The sequence below is a fragment of the Nerophis lumbriciformis genome, linkage group LG16 (genome assembly GCF_033978685.3).
Source record: "Nerophis lumbriciformis linkage group LG16, RoL_Nlum_v2.1, whole genome shotgun sequence".
Lineage (NCBI taxonomy): Eukaryota > Metazoa > Chordata > Actinopteri > Syngnathiformes > Syngnathidae > Nerophis > Nerophis lumbriciformis.
This window is the reverse complement of record NC_084563.2, coordinates 20,468,697-20,490,421: the sequence shown is the minus strand read 5'-3', so window position 1 is coordinate 20,490,421 and position 21,725 is coordinate 20,468,697. Positions and strand designations below refer to the sequence as shown.

The window sequence follows — 21,725 nt, the reverse complement described above, 5'->3', positions numbered from 1 at the left end:
GTTGGTTGCTTTCAGAAAGCGACACGGCGTTGCTACCAATTACGAATTTCATTTATAAGTCGACTTCAAAATGCCCGAGAGCACTTTTTTCCTCAGTAACAACTCAAGACAGATGGTGAAAAAAGACTTTGAGCCTTTTCCACAGGTAGACCCTTTTCAACCTGCGTGTCAATGTTGCTAAATTACTTCTTCTTCTTCTTTTTTTCTAAAGTTAGTTTTTAATTTTTGAGGGACTCAACGTACATTCTGCTTAGTTGACTGTTCTAAATATTAACATTGTTGCAGCCAATAGTAAGAAACTTGGCCAGGATTGACACACTCAGGGTTACAACTGTGATGCAGTGAAAGAGAATTTTATGTGAGGGTCCGTTTTGGTACTTTTTGTGGCTTTTCACACGAGCTGACAACCCTGACCGGGAATCGAACCCATGAGAAGAGAGGCAGGAGTGTGTAACATTACACTATCATGGATGTTTTTGCACAAAGGAAGTACAGATATGCATTTGGAAATACGAATTTCAATCATTATTACATTTTTATTTCCTCCAAATTTAAATAAGTATTCCTCATGATTGCCATTTACCAGAATGTTTGTTTTTAGTTGTAATTATGACTGAGCATACAAATATTCTAACTATACTGTTGATTACAGTGGTTTGCTGTCAGGGCCAGCAAAGCCTGCTCTGCTGCCCTAACATAAATCATGATCATAAATTAATAAGTTAATTTTAATTTGTAGGGGTGTAACGGTACACAAAAATTTCGGTTCGGTACGTACCTCTGTTTAGAGGTCACAGTTCGGTTAATTTTAGGTACAGTAAGAAAACATCAAATTATTATTATAGTGTTTGGGTTATTTATTTACCAAATTTTCAAAATCTTCTACCAAAAATATTTTTCTTAGTGGAATATTTGATGTGAAGTAATCGGAACCTTTGATCGGTCAATAATTCATAATAACACTGATTTTGATTCAATATTATGTTTTGAGCAATGACAGTTTGAAAGAAGAAAAAACAGCTTTGTTTTATTAGTCAACATTGCAACTTTTTCTAACTTACATTTAACCTTTAAGCTTTTTTATTTCCTTTTGTTATGTTTTTGTTTATTTTAATAGTATTTTTAAAATGTGCCGTGGGCCTTTAAAACATTAGCTGTGGGCCGCAAATGGCCTCCGGTACACACTTTTGACACCCCTGCTGTAAATAATAAAAAGTTAAATGTGATAAATCTATGGATAAAAAGCAGAACCTGGCGACGCATGCGTGTTTATCATAACTCTCTTGCTCTCTCTGTCTCTGCCCCTCCCTCACAAATGCTGCTGCACGCACAATTTGTTTTGTTTTTAACCCCTTCTTAACCCTGAACGTACATTGAAAATACACGCAACCCTAACTCAAAATGCCGGACATTTGAGGCATTTAAGAAACTCCGCCCTGACAGCTCCGCAAAAGAGGACATGTCCGGTGAAAAGAGGACGTATGGTCAGTCTATCCTAGCCCGTTAGCTGCTAGCATGCCGTGTGTTATGCCTCGATGTGCATTGTTTACACAACGTGCGGTACGCTACTTAATATGTCCGTGTGGAAACTTGTTCGGTACACCTCCGAAACCCCCGTACCGAAGTGGTTCAATACAAATACACGCACCGTTACACCCCTATTCATTTGTATCTACTTTCCATACATATATAAAAGTATTTATCATATTCTCTTGTCATATTAGGCTCCAGTGTTGCTGTTTTTAAGTTAGAGCTTTTATCCAATCAGAATTCAGTTAGCTTGTTGCCAGCGCTGTATGAATTCTGCCGGAGGCCTTCTGAATCAACATTAGCGGAAAAAGGACGTTCAGTTAACAGACCGTTGCGATCGGATCACGAGTTGACAGTAGCCATCTTGGTAGCCTTACGTTGAACGTGACTGTTATTAGATACTCTCTTGTCACTCCCATGTATCCAACCACTAGTTGGGATTTATGAAACCAGAAAGTGTCACCGGCGCCACACCCGGCCAGCGGAGAAATCAGCGGTACTCACTTTTTTAACAAACAAAGAAGCAGAGCAGAACGATTAGGTGGCAGATATATATTTGCAAGGGCATTTTCATGAAGGATATTTAAAGAGAGACAAGTTCTTGTGAGACGAGGTCTGCTGACCCCGGAAACTCGTTAAGCTGTCTTGGCGGTGCAATGGTTTGCCTGCCACTTCCACTCAAATCAACCAACTACGAGTAGTATCAATGACTTATACGGCATCAAATGGCAAATTGTGAGTTCAAATATATCTTTTCACATTGAATGTTTTTTACAATTATTTTAGTTTTTAAAGTACGAAGTCTGATGCAGGTTTGATTTTTAAATGTGCCAAAAAAAATAGCCCGTTTTGTACACGAGTGACAAATCGAGGTTATTCAATGACCAGTAGTGCACAAGTGTGTTTCTGTATAGTATTTTTCAAGCCGTGGTCATGTGGCGACGTAAATGATTGTATTTTGAGAGTTGTTTATTGAAGTCGGACTAGGTAGGACATCACTGAAGGCCTAGGTGGGAAACGCACGGGCCGCCACTGGTTGATTAGGTCTGAAATTGGACAGAAATTAAATATGGGGGGTGTAATACATTATTTTGCAATGCGCTACATTAAAATCTATATGGGTGAAATATCTGTTAAATCAAATGATAATGTAGCATGTTTGGCGTATGGGGAGGAAAAGGAAAGGTTCTTTTACAAAAGGCCTTACAAATATGTGTATTAAAAATGGATATTCTATGAGCGATCTAAGGGCATACCTGCCAACAACTACGGTTTTCCCGTAATGAGTACGGTTTTTGATAATACGGCTGCACTGGTAAAAACTACGGTTTAACATTAAAAATGATTAACTTAAAAATCGAAGTAGCAATTTCCATAGCTTAGCTATTTTTAGCTACAAAAGAAGAGAAAGATAAATGGACGACTATAACTCCACGGGCAGAAGACAACCTATATGGGAAGCATATATTATGATTGGTTGGTTTACGTATTGGAACATCCATGATTGGTTGGTTTATTATGATGAGTCAAGATTGGTTGAGATTAGGGCAAAACATTAAGGACAGACCAATCAAAGGCAAGATAGGGCGGGGTCATGGAACCAGGAAGGGAAATGACAACAGACATCCCAAATGACGACGAGAGAGTCGTAGAAGAGAAGAGGAAATTTATATATTAAAAAAACTAGTAGAAGATGGCAGAGGGATTCTCTTCCTTAGATTTCTCTTTTAGCGATTAAGACGACGTCCAGGAAACCCACAATGCGTCTGAATAAAACTATGTCCAAAACATTAATTTGAGTTGTTTACCATGTACCGGTAAGCCCAAATCAGAACTGCTCTCGACATGGAAGAGGTGGAATACACATTTAAGAACATGCATGATTGTGGCAGACGTGATGACTTTTGCTACAGTATAGCCTGTCTGAATGTTTCATTGTATTTTCATTGGTGTTTTACAACAAGTCATTTTGTTTATTATTTCCACTGTTTATATTTTGACATTGAATCATTTTGAAACAAACATGACTGCAACATATTTGTTCTCCGGTTATTTCATGCTATAAATCACAAATGGCTATTCAGATAAAGGAAGTTTGCTGATAGAATAAACATTGTTTGTATTCTTTAGGATTTTTGCTGTTTTTTTGTGTGTCAAAAGTCTGAATGGTAAAATGAATTTTGCCTTGCCTTCAGACAAAACTTTGGAACATTACTTTGGTTATTCAAACTTTTTTTTAAAACATTACTCTGGTTATTCAGACACAACTTTGGAACAATATCACTCTGGTTATCCGAACAAAACTTTGGAACATTACTCTGGTAATTTAGACAAAACTTTGGAACAGTATCACTCTGGTTATTCGAACAAACTTTGGAACGATATCACTGGTTAGTCAAACAAAACTTTGGAACAATATCACACTGGTTATTCAGACACAACTTTGGAACGATATCACTCTGGTTATTCAGACACAACTTTGGAACGATATCACTCTGGTTATTCGAAAAAAAACCTTGGAACAATATCACTCTGGTTATTCAAACAAATTTTTGGAACATTACTCTGGTAATTTAGACAAAACTTTGGAACAGTATCTCTCTGGTTATTCGAACAAACTTTGGAACGATATCACTGGTTAGTCAAACAAAACTTTGGAACAATATCACTCTGGTTATTCAGGCACAACTTTGGAACAATATCACTCTGGTTATTCAGACACAACTTTGGAACAATATCACTCTGGTTATTCAAACAAATTTTTGGAACATTACTCTGGTTATTCAGACAAAACTTTGGAACAGTATCACTCTGGTTAATCGAACAATCTTTGGAACAATATCACTGGTTCTTCAAACAAAACTTTGGAACATTACTTTGGTTATTCGAACACATTTTTTAAACATTACTCTGGTTATTCAGACAAAACTTTGGAACATTATCACTCTGGTTATTCGGACACAACTTTTGAACGATATCACTGGTTTTTTTCAAACGAAACTTTGGAACAATATCACTCTGGTTATTCAAACACAATTTTGGAATAATATCACTCTGGTTATCCGAACAAAACTTTGGAACATTACTCTGGTAATTTAGACAAAACTTTGGAACAGTATCACTCTGGTTATTCGAACAAACTTTGGAACGATATCACTGGTTAGTCAAACAAAACTTTGGAACAATATCACACTGGTTATTCAGACACAACTTTGGAACGATATCACTCTGGTTATTCAGACACAACTTTGGAACGATATCACTCTGGTTATTCGAAAAAAAACCTTGGAACAATATCACTCTGGTTATTCAAACAAATTTTTGGAACATTACTCTGGTAATTTAGACAAAACTTTGGAACAGTATCTCTCTGGTTATTCGAACAAACTTTGGAACGATATCACTGGTTAGTCAAACAAAACTTTGGAACAATATCACTCTGGTTATTCAGGCACAACTTTGGAACAATATCACTGGTTAGTCAAACAAAACTTTGGAACAATATCACTCTGGTTATTCAGGCACAACTTTGGAACAATATCACTGGTTATTCAGACAAAACTTTGGAACAGTATCACTCTGGTTAATCGAACAATCTTTGGAACAATATCACTGGTTCTTCAAACAAAACTTTGGAACATTACTTTGGTTATTCGAACACATTTTTTAAACATTACTCTGGTTATTCAGACAAAACTTTGGAACATTATCACTCTGGTTATTCGGACACAACTTTTGAACGATATCACTGGTTTTTTCAAACGAAACTTTGGAACAATATCACTCTGGTTATTCAGACACAATTTTGGAATAATATCACTCTGGTTATCCGAACAAAACTTTGGAACATTACTCTGGTAATTTAGACAAAACTTTAGAACAGTATCACTCTGGTTATTCGAACAAACTTTGGAACGATATCACTGGTTAGTCAAACAAAACTTTGGAACAATATCACACTGGTTATTCAGACACAACTTTGGAACAATATCACTCTGGTTATTCAGACACAACTTTGGAACGATATCACTCTGGTTATTCGAAAAAAAACCTTGGAACAATATCACTCTGGTTATTCAAACAAATTTTTGGAACATTACTCTGGTAATTTAGACAAAACTTTGGAACAGTATCTCTCTGGTTATTCGAACAAACTTTGGAACGATATCACTGGTTAGTCAAACAAAACTTTGGAACAATATCACTCTGGTTATTCAGGCACAACTTTGGAACAATATCACTCTGGTTATTCAGACACAACTTTGGAACAATATCACTCTGGTTATTCAAACAAATTTTTGGAACATTACTCTGGTTATTCAGACAAAACTTTGGAACAGTATCACTCTGGTTAATCGAACAATCTTTGGAACAATATCACTGGTTCTTCAAACAAAACTTTGGAACATTACTTTGGTTATTCGAACACATTTTTTAAACATTACTCTGGTTATTCAGACAAAACTTTGGAACATTATCACTCTGGTTATTCGGACACAACTTTTGAACGATATCACTGGTTTTTTCAAACGAAACTTTGGAACAATATCACTCTGGTTATTCAGACACAATTTTGGAATAATATCACTCTGGTTATCCGAACAAAACTTTGGAACATTACTCTGGTAATTTAGACAAAACTTTAGAACAGTATCACTCTGGTTATTCGAACAAACTTTGGAACGATATCACTGGTTAGTCAAACAAAACTTTGGAACAATATCACACTGGTTATTCAGACACAACTTTGGAACAATATCACTCTGGTTATTCAGACACAACTTTGGAACGATATCACTCTGGTTATTCGAAAAAAAACCTTGGAACAATATCACTCTGGTTATTCAAACAAATTTTTGGAACATTACTCTGGTAATTTAGACAAAACTTTGGAACAGTATCTCTCTGGTTATTCGAACAAACTTTGGAACGATATCACTGGTTAGTCAAACAAAACTTTGGAACAATATCACTCTGGTTATTCAGGCACAACTTTGGAACAATATCACTCTGGTTATTCAGACACAACTTTGGAACAATATCACTCTGGTTATTCAAACAAATTTTTGGAACATTACTCTGGTTATTCAGACAAAACTTTGGAACAGTATCACTCTGGTTAATCGAACAATCTTTGGAACAATATCACTGGTTCTTCAAACAAAACTTTGGAACATTACTTTGGTTATTCGAACACATTTTTTAAACATTACTCTGGTTATTCAGACAAAACTTTGGAACATTATCACTCTGGTTATTCGGACACAACTTTTGAACGATATCACTGGTTTTTTCAAACGAAACTTTGGAACAATATCACTCTGGTTATTCAGACACAATTTTGGAATAATATCACTCTGGTTATCCGAACAAAACTTTGGAACATTACTCTGGTAATTTAGACAAAACTTTGGAACAGTATCACTCTGGTTATTCGAACAAACTTTGGAACGATATCACTGGTTAGTCAAACAAAACTTTGGAACAATATCACACTGGTTATTCAGACACAACTTTGGAACAATATCACTCTGGTTACTCAGACACAACTTTGGAACGATATCACTCTGGTTATTCGAAAAAAAACCTTGGAACAATATCACTCTGGTTATTCAAACAAATTTTTGGAACATTACTCTGGTAATTTAGACAAAACTTTGGAACAGTATCTCTCTGGTTATTCGAACAAACTTTGGAACGATATCACTGGTTAGTCAAACAAAACTTTGGAACAATATCACTCTGGTTATTCAGGCACAACTTTGGAACAATATCACTCTGGTTATTCAGACACAACTTTGGAACAATATCACTCTGGTTATTCAAACACATTTTTGGAACATTACTCTGGTTATTCAGACAAAACTTTGGAACAGTATCTCTCTGGTTAATCGAACAATCTTTGGAACAATATCACTGGTTATTCAAACAAAACTTTGGAACATTACTTTGGTTATTCGAACACATTTTTTAAACATTACTCTGGTTATTCAGACAAAACTTTGGAACATTATCACTCTGGTTATTCGGACACAACTTTTGAACGATATCACTGGTTTTTTCAAACGAAACTTTGGAACAATATCACTCTGGTTATTCAGACACAACTTTGGAACAATATCACTCTGGTTATTCAGACAAAACTTTGGAACATTACTTTGGTTATTCGAACTAATTTTTTAAACATTACTCTGGTTATTCAGACACAACTTTGGAACAATATCACACTGGTTATTCGAACAAAAACCTTGGAACAATATCACTCTGGTTACTCAGACACAACTTCGGAACAATATCACTCTGGTTATTCGAACAAATTTTTGGAACATTACTCTGGTAATTTAGACAAAACTTTGGAACAGTATCTCTGGTTATTCGAACAAACTTTGGAACGATATCACTCTGGTTATTCAAACTAAACTTTGGAACAATATCACTCTGGTTATTCAGACAAAGCTTTGGAACAATATCACTCTGGTTATTCAGACACAACTTTAGAACAATATCACTCTGGTTATCCGAACACATTTTTGGAACATTACTCTGGTAATTTAGACAAAACTTTGGAACAGTATCTCTCTGGTAATTCGAACAAACTTTGGAACTATGTCACTGATTATTGAAACAAAACTTTGGAACTATATCACTCTGGTTATTCAAACAAAACTTTAAACAAAATCACTCTGGTTATTCAGACACAACTTTGGAACAATATCACTCAGGTTATCCGAACACATTTTTGGAACATTACTCTGGTAATTCAGACAAAACTTTGGAACAGTATCTCTCTGGTTATTTGAACAAACTTTGGAACGATATCACTGGTTAGTCAAACATTTTTGGAACAATATCACTCTGGTTATTCAGACACAACTTTGGAACGATATCACTCTGGTTATTCGAAAAAAAACCTTGGAACAATATCACTCTGGTTATTCAAACAAATTTTTGGAACATTACTCTGGTAATTTAGACAAAACTTTGGAACAGTATCTCTCTGGTTAATCGAACAATCTTTGGAACGATATCACTGGTTAGTCAAACAAAACTTTGGAATAATATCACTCTGGTTATTCAGGCACAACTTTGGAACAATATCACTCTGGTTATTCAGACACAACTTTGGAACAATATCACTCTGGTTATTCAAACAAATGTTTGGAACATTACTCTGGTTATTCAGACAAAACTTTGGAACAGTATCACTCTGGTTAATCGAACAATCTTTGGAACAATATCACTGGTTATTCAAACAAAACTTTGGAACATTACTTTGGTTATTCGAACACATTTTTTAAACATTACTCTGGTTATTCAGACAAAACTTTGGAACATTATCACTCTGGTTATTCGGACACAACTTTTGAACGATATCACTGGTTTTTTCAAACGAAACTTTGGAACAATATCACTGGTTATTCAGACACAATTTTGGAATAATATCACTCTGGTTATCCGAACAAAACTTTGGAACATTACTCTGGTAATTTAGACAAAACTTTGGAACAGTATCACTCTGGTTATTCGAACAAACTTTGGAACGATATCACTGGTTAGTCAAACAAAACTTTGGAACAATATCACACTGGTTATTCAGACACAACTTTGGAACAATATCACTCTGGTTATTCAGACACAACTTTGGAACAATATCACTCTGGTTATTCGAAAAAAAACCTTGGAACAATATCACTCTGGTTATTCAAACAAATTTTTGGAACATTACTCTGGTAATTTAGACAAAACTTTGGAACAGTATCTCTGGTTATTCGAACAAACTTTGGAACGATATCACTGGTTAGTCAAACAAAACTTTGGAACAATATCACTCTGGTTATTCAGGCACAACTTTGGAACAATATCACTCTGGTTATTCAGACACAACTTTGGAACAATATCACTCTGGTTATTCAAACAAATGTTTGGAACATTACTCTGGTTATTCAGACAAAACTTTGGAACAGTATCTCTCTGGTTAATCGAACAATCTTTGGAACAATATCACTGGTTATTCAAACAAAACTTTGGAACATTACTTTGGTTATTCGAACACATTTTTTAAACATTACTCTGGTTATTCAGACAAAACTTTGGAACATTATCACTCTGGTTATTCGGACACAACTTTTGAACGATATCACTGGTTTTTTCAAACGAAACTTTGGAACAATATCACTCTGGTTATTCAGACACAACTTTGGAACGATATCACTGGTTTTTTCAAACGAAACTTTGGAACAATATCACTCTGGTTATTCAGACACAACTTTGGAACAATATCACTGGTTACTCAGACACAACTTTGGAACAATATCACTCTGGTTATTCAGACAACTTTGGAACAGTATCACTCTGGTTAATCGAACAAACTTTGGAACAATATCACTGGTTATTCAGACAAAACTTTGGAACAATATCACTCTGGTTATTCAGACAAAACTTTGGAACATTACTTTGGTTATTCGAACAAATTTTTTAAACATTACTCTGGTTATTCAGACACAACTTTGGAACAATATCACACTGGTTATTCGAACAAAAACCTTGGAACAATATCACTCTGGTTACTCAGACACAACTTTGGAACAATATCACTCTGGTTACTCAGACACAACTTCGGAACAATATCACTCTGGTTATTCGAACACATTTTTGGAACATTACTCTGGTAATTTAGACAAAACTTTGGAACAGTATATCTGGTTATTCGAACAAACTTTGGAACGATATCACTCTGGTTATTCAAACTAAACTTTGGAACAATATCACTCTGGTTATTCAGACAAAGCTTTGGAACAATATCACTCTGGTTATTCAGACACAACTTTAGAACAATATCACTCTGGTTATCCGAACACATTTTTGGAACATTACTCTGGTAATTTAGACAAAACTTTGGAACAGTATCTCTGGTAATTCGAACAAACTTTGGAACTATGTCACTGATTATTGAAACAAAACTTTGGAACTATATCACTCTGGTTATTCAAACAAAACTTTAAACAAAATCACTCTGGTTATTCAGACACAACTTTGGAACAGTATCACTCTGGTTATTCGAACAAACTTTGGAACAATATCACTGGTTAGTCAAACAAACATTTTTGGAACAATATCACTCTGGTTATTCAGACACAACTTCGGAACAATATCACTCTGGTTATTCAGACACAACTTTGGAACAGTATCACTCTGGTTATTCGAACAAACTTTGGAACAATATCACTGGTTATTCAAACAAAAAATGTTGGAACAATATCACTCTGGTTATTCGAACAAAACTTTGGAACGATATCACTCTGGTTATTCGAACAAAACTTTGGAACATTACTCTGGTTACTCAGACGAAGATTGGAACAGTATCACTCTGGTTATTCGAACAAACTTTGAAACGATATCACTGGTTATTCAAACAAAACTTTGGAACGATGTCACTCTGGTTATTCAAACAAAACTTTGGAACGATATCACTGGTTATTCTAACAAATTTTTGGAACATTACTCTGGTTACTCAGACAAAATTTGGAACAGTATCACTCTGGTTATTCGAACAAACTTTGGAACGATATCACTGGTTAGTCAAACAAACATTTTTGGAACAATATCACTTTGGTTATTCAGACACAACTTCGGAACAATATCACTCTGGTTATTCAGACACAACTTTGGAACAGTATCACTCTGGTTATTCGAACAAACTTTGGAACAATATCACTCTGGTTATTCAAACAAAATGTTGGAACAATATCACTCTGGTTATTCAAACAAAAAATGTTGGAACAATATCACTCTGGTTATTCAGACACAATTTTGGAACAATATCACTCTGGTTATTCAGACACAACTTTGGAACAGTATTACTCTGGTTATTCGAACAAACTTTGGAACAATATCACTGGTTATTCAAACAAAACTTTGGAACAATATCACTCTGGTTATTCGAACAAAACTTTGGAACGATATCACTCTGGTTATTCTAACAAATTTTTGGAACATTACTCTGCTTACTCAGACAAAGATTGGAACAGTATCACTCTGGTTATTCGAACAAACTTTGAAACGATATCACTGGTTATTCAAACAAAGCTTTGGAACGATATCACTCTGGTTATTCGAACAAAACTTTGGAACATTACTTTGGTTATTCAAACACATTTTTGGGACATTACTCTGGTTATCCAGACCAAACCTTGGAACAGTATCACGCTGGTTATTCGAACAAACTTTGGAACAATATCATTCTGGTTATTCAGTCAAAACTTTGGAACAATATCACTAGTTATTCAGACAAAAACTCTGGAACAATATCACTTTGGTTATTCAGACATCTCCCTCTTTAAAGTTTTAAATCACGTCTTAAAACATATTTCTGCTCCTTGTGAAGTTGGCACGTTGTGTAAATAAAAACTAAATACAATGATTTGCAAATCCTTTTCAACTTATATTCAATTGAATAGACTGCAAAGACGAGATACTTAACGCTCAAACTGGAAAACATATTTTTTTGCAAATATTAGCTCATTTTGGAATTAGATACCTCCCAACATGTTTCAAAAAAGCTGGCACAAGTGGCAAAAAAGACTGACTCATCGAACACTTATTTGGAACATCCCACAGGTGAACAGGCTAATAGGGAACAGGTGGGTGCCATGATTGGGTATAAAAGCAGCTTCCATGAAATGCTCAGTCATTCACAAACAAGGACGGGGGACAAGGGTCACCACTTTGTCAACACATACGTGAGCAAATTGTTTAAGAACAACATTTCTCAACGAGCTATTGCAAGGAATTTAGGGATTTCACCATCTACGGTCCGTAATTTCATCAAAAGGTTCAGAGAATCTGGAGAAATCACTGCACGTAAGCAGCTAAGCCCGTGACCTTGGATCCCTCAGGCGGTACTGCATCAAAAAGCGACATCAGTGTGTAAAGGATATCACCACATGGGCTCAGGAACGCTTCAAAAAAATCCGCTGTCAGTAACTACAGTTTGTCGCTACTTCTGTAAATGCAAGTTAAAACTCTATTATGCACAGCGAAAGCCAACAACACCCAGAAACGCTGGGTCCGAGCTCACCTATATGATGGACTGATACAAAGCGTAAAAGTGTTCTGTGGTCTGACGAGTCCACATTTCAAATTGTTTTTGGAAACTGGACGTCGTGTCCTCCGGACCAAAAAGGAAAAAAAACATCCAAATTGTTCTAGGCGCAAAGTTGAAAAGCCAGCATGTGTAATGGTATGAGGGTGTATTAGTGCCCAAGACATGGGTAACTTACACATCTGTGAAGGCGCCATTAATGCTGAAAGGTACATACAGGTTTTGGAGCAACATATGTTGCCATCCAAGCAACGTTTTCATGGACGCCCCTGCTTATTTCAGTAAGACAATGCCAAGCCACGTGTTACAACAGCGTGGCTTCATAGTAAAAGAGTGCGGGTACTAGACTGGCCTGCCTGTAGTCCAGACCTGTCTCCCATTGAAAATGTGTGGCGCAATATGAAGCCTAAAATACCACAACGGAGACCCCCGGGCTGTTGAACAATTTAAGCTGTACATCAAACAACAATGGGAAAGAATTCCACTTGAAAAGCTTCTAAAATTGGTCGTCTCAGTTCCAAAATGTTTACTGAGAGTTGTTAAAAGGAAAGGCCATGTAACACAGTGGTAAAAATGCCAACTTTTTTGCAATGTGTTTCTGCCATTAAATTCGGAGTTAATGATTATTTGCACACAAAAAAAAACTTTCTCAGTTCGAACGTTAGGTATCTTGTCTTTGCAGTCTAATTTTGATTCTACACATTTTTGCAACATTGGAAATCATTAGTAAAATGGAGGCTTATCACAGGATGAGACAACTCCTGGAAAGGACTGTCTTATAACGGCCAATGGTATAGATGTGTGTGTCCAAGTTAAAGGAAACAGCAGGCTGTCTTCTAATGGATTTATTACAATCTTTGCAAGCTGGGTAACGTTTGCTGTGGTCTGGAACAACATGCCACACAAACAGAAATGCAGCCAATATTACATACGTATAATGTGTCATGTGACATGCAAATATAAATTAAATACACAGAGGACATAAGTAAAGGAAATTAAATGAGCTCAAATATACCTACAAATGAGGCATAATGATGTAATATGTACATACAGCTAGCCTAAATAGCATGTTAGCATCGATTATCTTGCAGTCATGCATTGACCAAATATGCCTGATTAGCACTCCAATCAATAAAATCAACAAAGTTCACCTTTGAGCATTTACGCACAGAATAAAAAGTTTGATGGACAACATAAGACAACTTTCTGTGGCAGCGTCGGAGAAAGTTGTACATGTAAACAAACTACGATGAGTTCAAGGATCGCTGAAATTAGTAGGAGAAAACGGTGCTTGCCAAATACTCTCATCAGTGAAGCATGTTTAATATAAACAGTGGGATTTCTAACAATTAGGAAGGTTTGTGTCATGTTTGTTCTCCTACAGAAAATTTTTTTTTTTCTTCATCTTTTTCCATTTTCACACATCTCTGAAGGAGGTCCAGGGCGGCGCTAAAGAGCCGCGGGTGGCTGACCCCCGGTTTAAGGTGTGTGACTTTTGCCACATGTCAAAGAAGAACTCATAATGTCTTGTGTGGACTTCTGCTACATTTTTGGTCTTGGCTGACATATTGTGTTAGTCGGCATCATTCTGCCTCCCAGTTGCACTTTTCCCAGCAGGACCTCCGCGTTAATGACCTGCTTTCCATCCCAACCTCTTTTTTTTTTTTTTTTACTGAAGTCTGGCAGATTTTTGTTTTTAATTGTTGCCAAAGGGCCCCCGTATTAAATTGCGGGAGGCGGGCTGCCGGACTCAGAGGGTCCGAGGAAGGAGGTCTCCTATTGGACACCCAGATGACTATTTAACCCGCCTGGTCCAGAGAGATGTGAGGACGTCTTCATGAGAGCAGGTGAGCAATGTTCTACTTTTTCTTTCTACTTTGCAGACTTTTTGATATTTTCACTTGATTGTGAAGATTCTGTGTTAAAGAGAATCAAAATATGGGTACCATTACCTTGTTATATTTATAAATATTCTTTGCATTGGATCTCTTTAAACATGCTTTTTATTACAGTGTACGTATCTGTTTACTTGACAAATAATTGAATTTTTTAAAATTAAACTACAATATGATAATTTAATTAAAATTCATTTTATTTTTAATGTCATTTATTTGTCGTTACAATTTTTTGTCTATATAATGTAGTTCTATCATATGTCCAATTTTTATAAGCTTAACATAAGTCATAGATGAAATTGTGATTTTTGATGGCTCATCAATAATAATGGATTTGATTTATAAACCAAATGTACGTTTCATAGCTTACCAAAGTCGTACTAAAACATTTTGATTTTTGCGCGCCGTGTGTAATGTTCTATATTTTCAATGGAACATATAAAATGTTGGTGTTTACTTTCGTCATATTGCCATCGTAGTGCAGCTTACACTTATCTCGTATGTTTGACTGCTATCTACTGGTCACACTTATCATTACACCATGTACCAAATAAAATGGCTTCGAGGCGGGTAAGCTCAACCGAACGTATTCCTTACATTAGTTATAAGGCGCAATGTCGAGTTTTGATGGGAAAAAAGGATTTTAAGTGCGCCTTATAGTCCGGAAAATACGGTAAGTATAAAATCAAAGTAAAACACTGTTTATGATGTATTACCGTATTTTTCGGAGTATAAGTCACACCGGAGTTTAAGTCGCACCTGCCGAAAATGCATAATAAAAAAAGAAAAAAACAGTCTCACTGGAGCCTGGCCAAACTTTTAAAAAAAAAACTGCGACTTATAGTCCGAAAAATACGGTAATTGTTAACATTCGAAAAATTTCAATGATGAATAAATGGTCTTGTAGTACAGTTAATTAGAACGCCTATTTACAGTCATGGTCAAAAGTTTACATACACTTGTAAAGGACATAATTTCATGGCTGTCTTGAGTTTCCAATCATTTCTACAGCTCTTATTTTTTTGTGATAGAGTGATTGGAGCACATACTTGTTGGTCACAAAAAACATTCATGAAGTTTGGTTCTTTTATGAATTAATTATGGGTCTACTGAAAATGTGAGCAAATCTGCTGGGTCAAAAGTATACATACAGCAATGTTAATATTTGCTTACATGTCCCTTGGCATGTTTCACTGCAATAAGGAGCTTTTGGTAGCCATCCACAAGCTTCTGCTTGAATCTGTGACCACTCCTCTTGACAAAATTGGTGCAGTTCAGCTAAAGTTGCTAGTTTTCTGACATGGACTTGTTTCTTCAGCATTGTCCACATGTTTAAATCAGGACTTGGGGAAGGCCATTCTGAAACCTTCATTCTAGCGTGATTAAGCCGTTACTTTACCACTTTTGACGTGTGTTTGGGGTCATTGTCCTGTTGGAACACCCAACTGCGCCCAAGACCCAACCTCCGGGCTGATGATTTTAGGTTGTCCTGAAGAATTTGGAGGTAATCCTCTGTTTTCATTGTCCTAATTTTCTGTCTGTGAAGCACCAGTTCCATTGGCAGCAAAACAGTCTCAAAGCATAATACTACCACCACCATGCTTGACGGTAGGAATGGTGTTCCTGGGATTAAAGGACTCACCTTTTTGTCCACCAAACATATTGCTGGGTATTGTGGCCAAACTGCTCAACTTTTGTTTCATCTGACACCACATGGACAAAGATAAAACCTTCTGGAGGAAAGTTCTGTAGTCAGATGAAACACAAATTGGACAATGCTGAAGAAACAAGTCCCTGTCAGAAAACCAATAAATTTAGCTGAACTGCACCAATTTTGTCAAGAGGAGTGGTCAAAAATTCAAGCAGAAGCAAAAGTGCCTTATTGCAGTGAAACTTGCCAAGGGACATGTAAGCAAATATTAACATTGCTGTATGTATACTTTTGACCCAGCACATTTGCTCACATTTTCAGTAGACCCATAATAAATTCATAAAAGAACCAAACTTTATGAATGTTTTTTGTGACCAACAAGTATGTGCTCCAATCACTCTATCACAAAAAAATGAGAGTTGTAGAAATTATTGGAAATCCATTGTTCTTTACAAGTGTATGTAAACTTTTGACCACGACTGCATATTTGTATGTATTAAAGTAATCAGACATATTGTTGTCAACATTGTTTGCTGTGTGAGTGCAGGGTCCAGATGATTGCCACGTTGTGTTTGGTGAGCTGCTTCTCATGGCTTCCAGGTCAGCTGTCAACCCAAAAGTGCGCAAGATGAACAGTCCACGTCGCCGTAGCAACCATGTTGTGTTTGCTTTTGCAGGGCTGCTGGAGGCCAAGTCCTTGCTGAGCGCCATCGAGCAGGAAGGTGCGTGAACGATGACATCGAGCCCCAGTCCCATGTTGTCGCCGGTGTTCCGTAGACCTCACCGTCCTCGCTCTCTGTGCAGACATGGTTCCTGTCGGCGACGTCGGCATCGGTCCTGAGAGAGCCAACGACTTCCTGACCCGCTCCAGAGCCAGGAGGAACGCCGACCCCCGATGGTATCGAGGGAACCCGGACTTCCAGGCCTACTATCGCTACTACAGCAGCATCGGGCACACGGAGGGGGTACGGCACACACACACACTTTTACTGCCCCAAAAAAGTATTCGGACAATGTGGGGACTTTAGTGTTCTCGTGAGACTTGTAGAAACGCCACTCAACATCAAGCCAAACCGGAGTCAATGAAGAGAACGTCATTGTAAGTTTCATTTACTTTTGACAATTCTTCATAGACAAGATGGTGAAAAACTGAAAAGAACAAAGAGACACAAAAACACTTATTGCCTCTGTACATATTTGTCTACAATGACATATGAAAATGTAACGGTAATGTCCCAAAATGTCCAGCAGAGGGAGACTCCAGTCTGCCTGAATGACTTGAACACGTTGTGTCCAATTCGACAATTATATTTACCATATCGGCACTATTACACTTTTTTAACGTATCTGACATGTTGTTAACTTATTAAAGACAACTTACGGCATTGTTTCTTCGCCGCTTTGTGTAGGATGGCAACAGAAATTATTACAGAAGACCGCAACATGTATGACTTGCTTTCGAACGAATACCGGAAGTCAACCAACCGGAAGTAATGTAGCGGAAGTGAAATCATCTAACTGCTGTTTACCGATTATAGCACATAATAGATATAAACAACTTTAGCTCCAAATTAAAGCATTGCAGTCAATAATACAAACATATTAAGTAATTATGTAAAGAATATTAACAATTTACTTTAGGACATCACAGGGACCATCCCATTGGAACCCATTTAAGTCCACTAGCCCGCTTATTTCCACAACCCGTCAATACTGATCAACTCCGTTAGTTACGAAAGAACTACGCTTATGTTCACCAACATAAGATTGAGGTCATTTGTATGGGAAAAAAAACAAGCCGTTAATTTCAACATGTTGTAGTATTGTTCATTTTCTCATCCAAGCAGCTAGCAACCACTGTCTCGTTACTGTACTGTGCAATCAATCAATCAAAAACAAGGTTTTCCAAAATAAGAGAACAACTTCAACTCAAGTTATGGAGAAAAAAAAAGTGCCAACATGGCACTGCCATATTTATTATTGAAGTAACCAAGTGCTTTATTTTTTTTATTTTTTTAACATGCCTCAAAACAGCAGCTTGGAATTTGGGACATGCTCTCCCTGAGATAATCCTAATACCCACTACAACTATGGGAAATACTGTACTTTGACTTTCATATAGTGCATTATTTTTTTTATTTTTTTTAAACATGCCTCAAAACAACAGCTACAAAAACAATGAAGGCACACAGCTTCAGTCCAGAGTATACTAGAGCATACTTGAGACCTCCGAATTCGGGAGATGGGCTGGGTTTGGTGGTAGCGGGGGGGTGTATATTGTAGCGTCCAGGAAGAGTTAGTGCTGCAAGGGGTTCTGGGTATTTGTTCTGTTGTGTTACGGTGCGGCTGTTCTCCCGAAATGTGTTTGTCATTCTTGTTTGGTGTGGGTTCACAGTGTGGCGCATATTTGTAACCGTGTTAAAGTTGTTTATACGGCCAGCCTCAGTGTGACCTGTATGGCTGTTGATCAAGTATGACTTGCATTCACTTGTGTGTGTGTGTGTGTAAAAGCCGCATATACTATGTGACTGGGCCGGCACGCTGTTTGTATGGAGGAAAAGCGGATGTGACGACAGGTTGTAGAGGACGTTAAAGGCAGTGCCTTTAAGGCACGCCCACAATATTGTTGTCCCGGTGGAAATCGGGAGAATGGTTGCCCCGGGAGATTTTCAGGAGGGGGAGAGGTTGAAACCGATACCGATAATTTCCGATATTACATTTTAAAGCATTTATCGGCATCTCTAATTGTCACCAAAGTCACAAGAAAATGTGCAAGCAGTTTCGGTTATGTTGACATCTGGTTATGACGTTGACATAAACGCGTTCCACAATATTTACAAATTCCTACTTAAATATACCGAGCTCTAACATTTGTATTAGTTGACTGGACCATAAGTAGTTTAGGGCTGCAGCTACAAATTATCGATTAGTTTGTTCGCTTAATCGAATAAAACACTTTTTAGTAGAGATGTTTAATAATGGCTTTTTTTTTGCCGATATTCCGATATTGTCCAACTTTTAATTACCGATACCGATATATACAGTCGTGGAATTAATTTTATTTTGCTGCTACAGAAAAATAAATACATTCTCCGATGAAACAGTCTTGTGAGCCAAATAGAATTCACTAGATAGTAACAGTTAATGTAAACTATTCAACATTATCATAGTCAATTGCTAACAATTGTGTGTATACAGACAGTTGTAAGCTTTTGACTACAGATGTCCGATAATGGCTTTTTTGTTGATATTCCGATATTGTCCAACTCTTAATTACCGATACCGATATCAACCGATATATACAGTCGTGGAATTAACACGTTATTATGCCTAATTTTGTTGTGATGCCCCGCTGGATGCATTAAACAATGTAACAAGGTTTTCCAAAATAAATCAACTCAAGTTATGGAAAAAAATGCCAACATGGCACTGCCATATTTATTATTGAAGTCACAAAGTGCATTATTTTTTTTAAACATGTCTCAAAACAGCAGCTTGGAATTTGGGACATGAGGAGGTTGGGGGGGGGGGGGGGGGGGTAAGGGGTAGCAGGGGGTGTATATTGTAGCGTCCCGGAAGAGTTAGTGCTGCAAGGGGTTCTGGGTATTTGTTCTGTTGTTACGGTGCGGATGTTCTCCCGAAATGTGTTTGTCATTCTTGTTTGGTGTGGTTTCACAGTGTGGCACATATATGTAACAGTGTTAAAGTTGTTTATACGGCCACCCTCAGTGTGACCTGTATGGCTGTTGACCAAGTATGCATGGCATTCACTTGTGTGTTTGAAAAGCAGTAGATATTATGTGACTGGGCCGGCACGCAAAGGCAGTGCCTTTAAGGTTTATTGCCGCTCTGTACTTCTCTCTACGTCCGTGTACACAGCGGCGTTTTAATAAGTCATAAATTTCACTTTTTGAGACCGATACCGATCATTTCCGATATTACATTTTAAAGCATTTATCGGCCGATAATATCTACTTTTTAGGGAAAAAAATATTTTTCTGTTTTACCCTTAATTAATTTTCTATTTAATGATCATCATCAACTAAAAAATTGCACTTTTAACATTGAGAAATATATATTTGTAAACTCTGCCACAGAGATCAAGGCACCCACAAGCCACCGTTCTCGCAGAAACCATGTCCGTGTATTTGAAGTCCCGGGGCGCTCCATGCGACCCGGAATCGGTCCATTTTTACGGAGTGAACTCATCAAACCAGCAAGTAGCAATTCTCCAAGTACCGTCATAATGACCAACATTAAAACACAGTAGCGTAGTAGGCATACGTATCCGTTAAAAAACAAGGCAGAAGTATATTCAATAATTTTGGCCACTGTTTGAACAGTAACACTATGTTTGAATTCTTTCAGTTTGAGAATATAATCGACTAAATTGAAGCTTTTTTCCTAATCGGTTAACTTAACTTAGATGTATTTTGAATGTTGTGTCAGCTGTACGAGATCGACAAGCTGAGGATGTTGTACCAGCAGATGAGGTACCTGGAGAACACCTACGGCCCCAACGCCTCCTACTTCCAGAGCAAGCTGGGGGTCCCGCAGATAATGTGCGACCCGGCCACCGACAAGAGGTGCAAAGTGGTCGCCCCCGCGCCTCCCCCCATGAAGGGAGTCCCCGTCCCCGCCCCCGTCCCCGAGGCCACGGATCTGCCCGCCACGCTCCCCCCACCCCCTTTTGTTTCCCAGGCGGACGTCCTGTACCTGTGCAACAGCAAGGACCCCCTGTGCAAGCCCCACATCGTCTACCTGCCCGCCGGCGCCGTGCCCGTCCTCTGCGACCCTCGCTACCACCCCCACTGCACTCCTCAGAAGGCGCCGCCCGCCCCTGCCGTGGCAGCGCCGCAGCCGCTTCCCCCGCACCCTCCGAAGAAGTCGGTCCCTCCCCCGCTCATGCCCATCCTCGTCAAGAAGTCCCCACCGCCGGCCCCCGTCCGCATTTTCAAAGGCATGGAGTACGACTGCGACCCCTACTGGGACCCCGACTGCCTCATTGACCACCCGCCCAGGCCCATGAAGGGGCAGATTGTGGGCCCACCACCACCTCCTCCTCCTCCTGTGGAGGAAGAGAGGGAGGAGGAGGAGGAGCCAGCACCCCCTAGTCTCCCCATGCAGAAGAAATCCTTCCCCTACTACTACCCCGCTGTACCCCACAACCCCCGCGATGACTTGTACGACCCGGCCCGCTTCCAGTACCCTCAACCAGAACCACCTGCCGACGAGACCCAATAGGGACCGTCTTTAAAAAAAAACCAGTCGGGACACATTGAACATGTTGCACAAAGATGTCCTTGAACGCGTCCTAAAGCTTTAAAATATACGGAAAAGTCCAAAAGCATCGTCATTATTCATGTATTATTATTTGTTTCATATTCCATCTCACGCCAAAGGAAGCTGTTTCAAGTCCAAAATAAACGTTGGAAAATAAAAAAGGTTGACTTGTTTGGCTCCTTCCTCATAAAAACAGCGGATCATTAAACATCGTTAACGCAGACTCGTCCAATAGGACACATTGAACACGTTGCACCAAGATGTC

At 38.0% G+C, this 21,725-nt stretch overlaps 1 pseudogene; it reads left to right on the top strand.

Annotated features, from left to right (window-relative positions):
- The first annotated feature begins 16,731 nt into the window (after window positions 1–16,731).
- LOC133616922 (uncharacterized) lies at window positions 16,732–21,504 on the top strand (annotated as a pseudogene).
- Window positions 21,505–21,725: the final 221 nt, after the last annotated feature.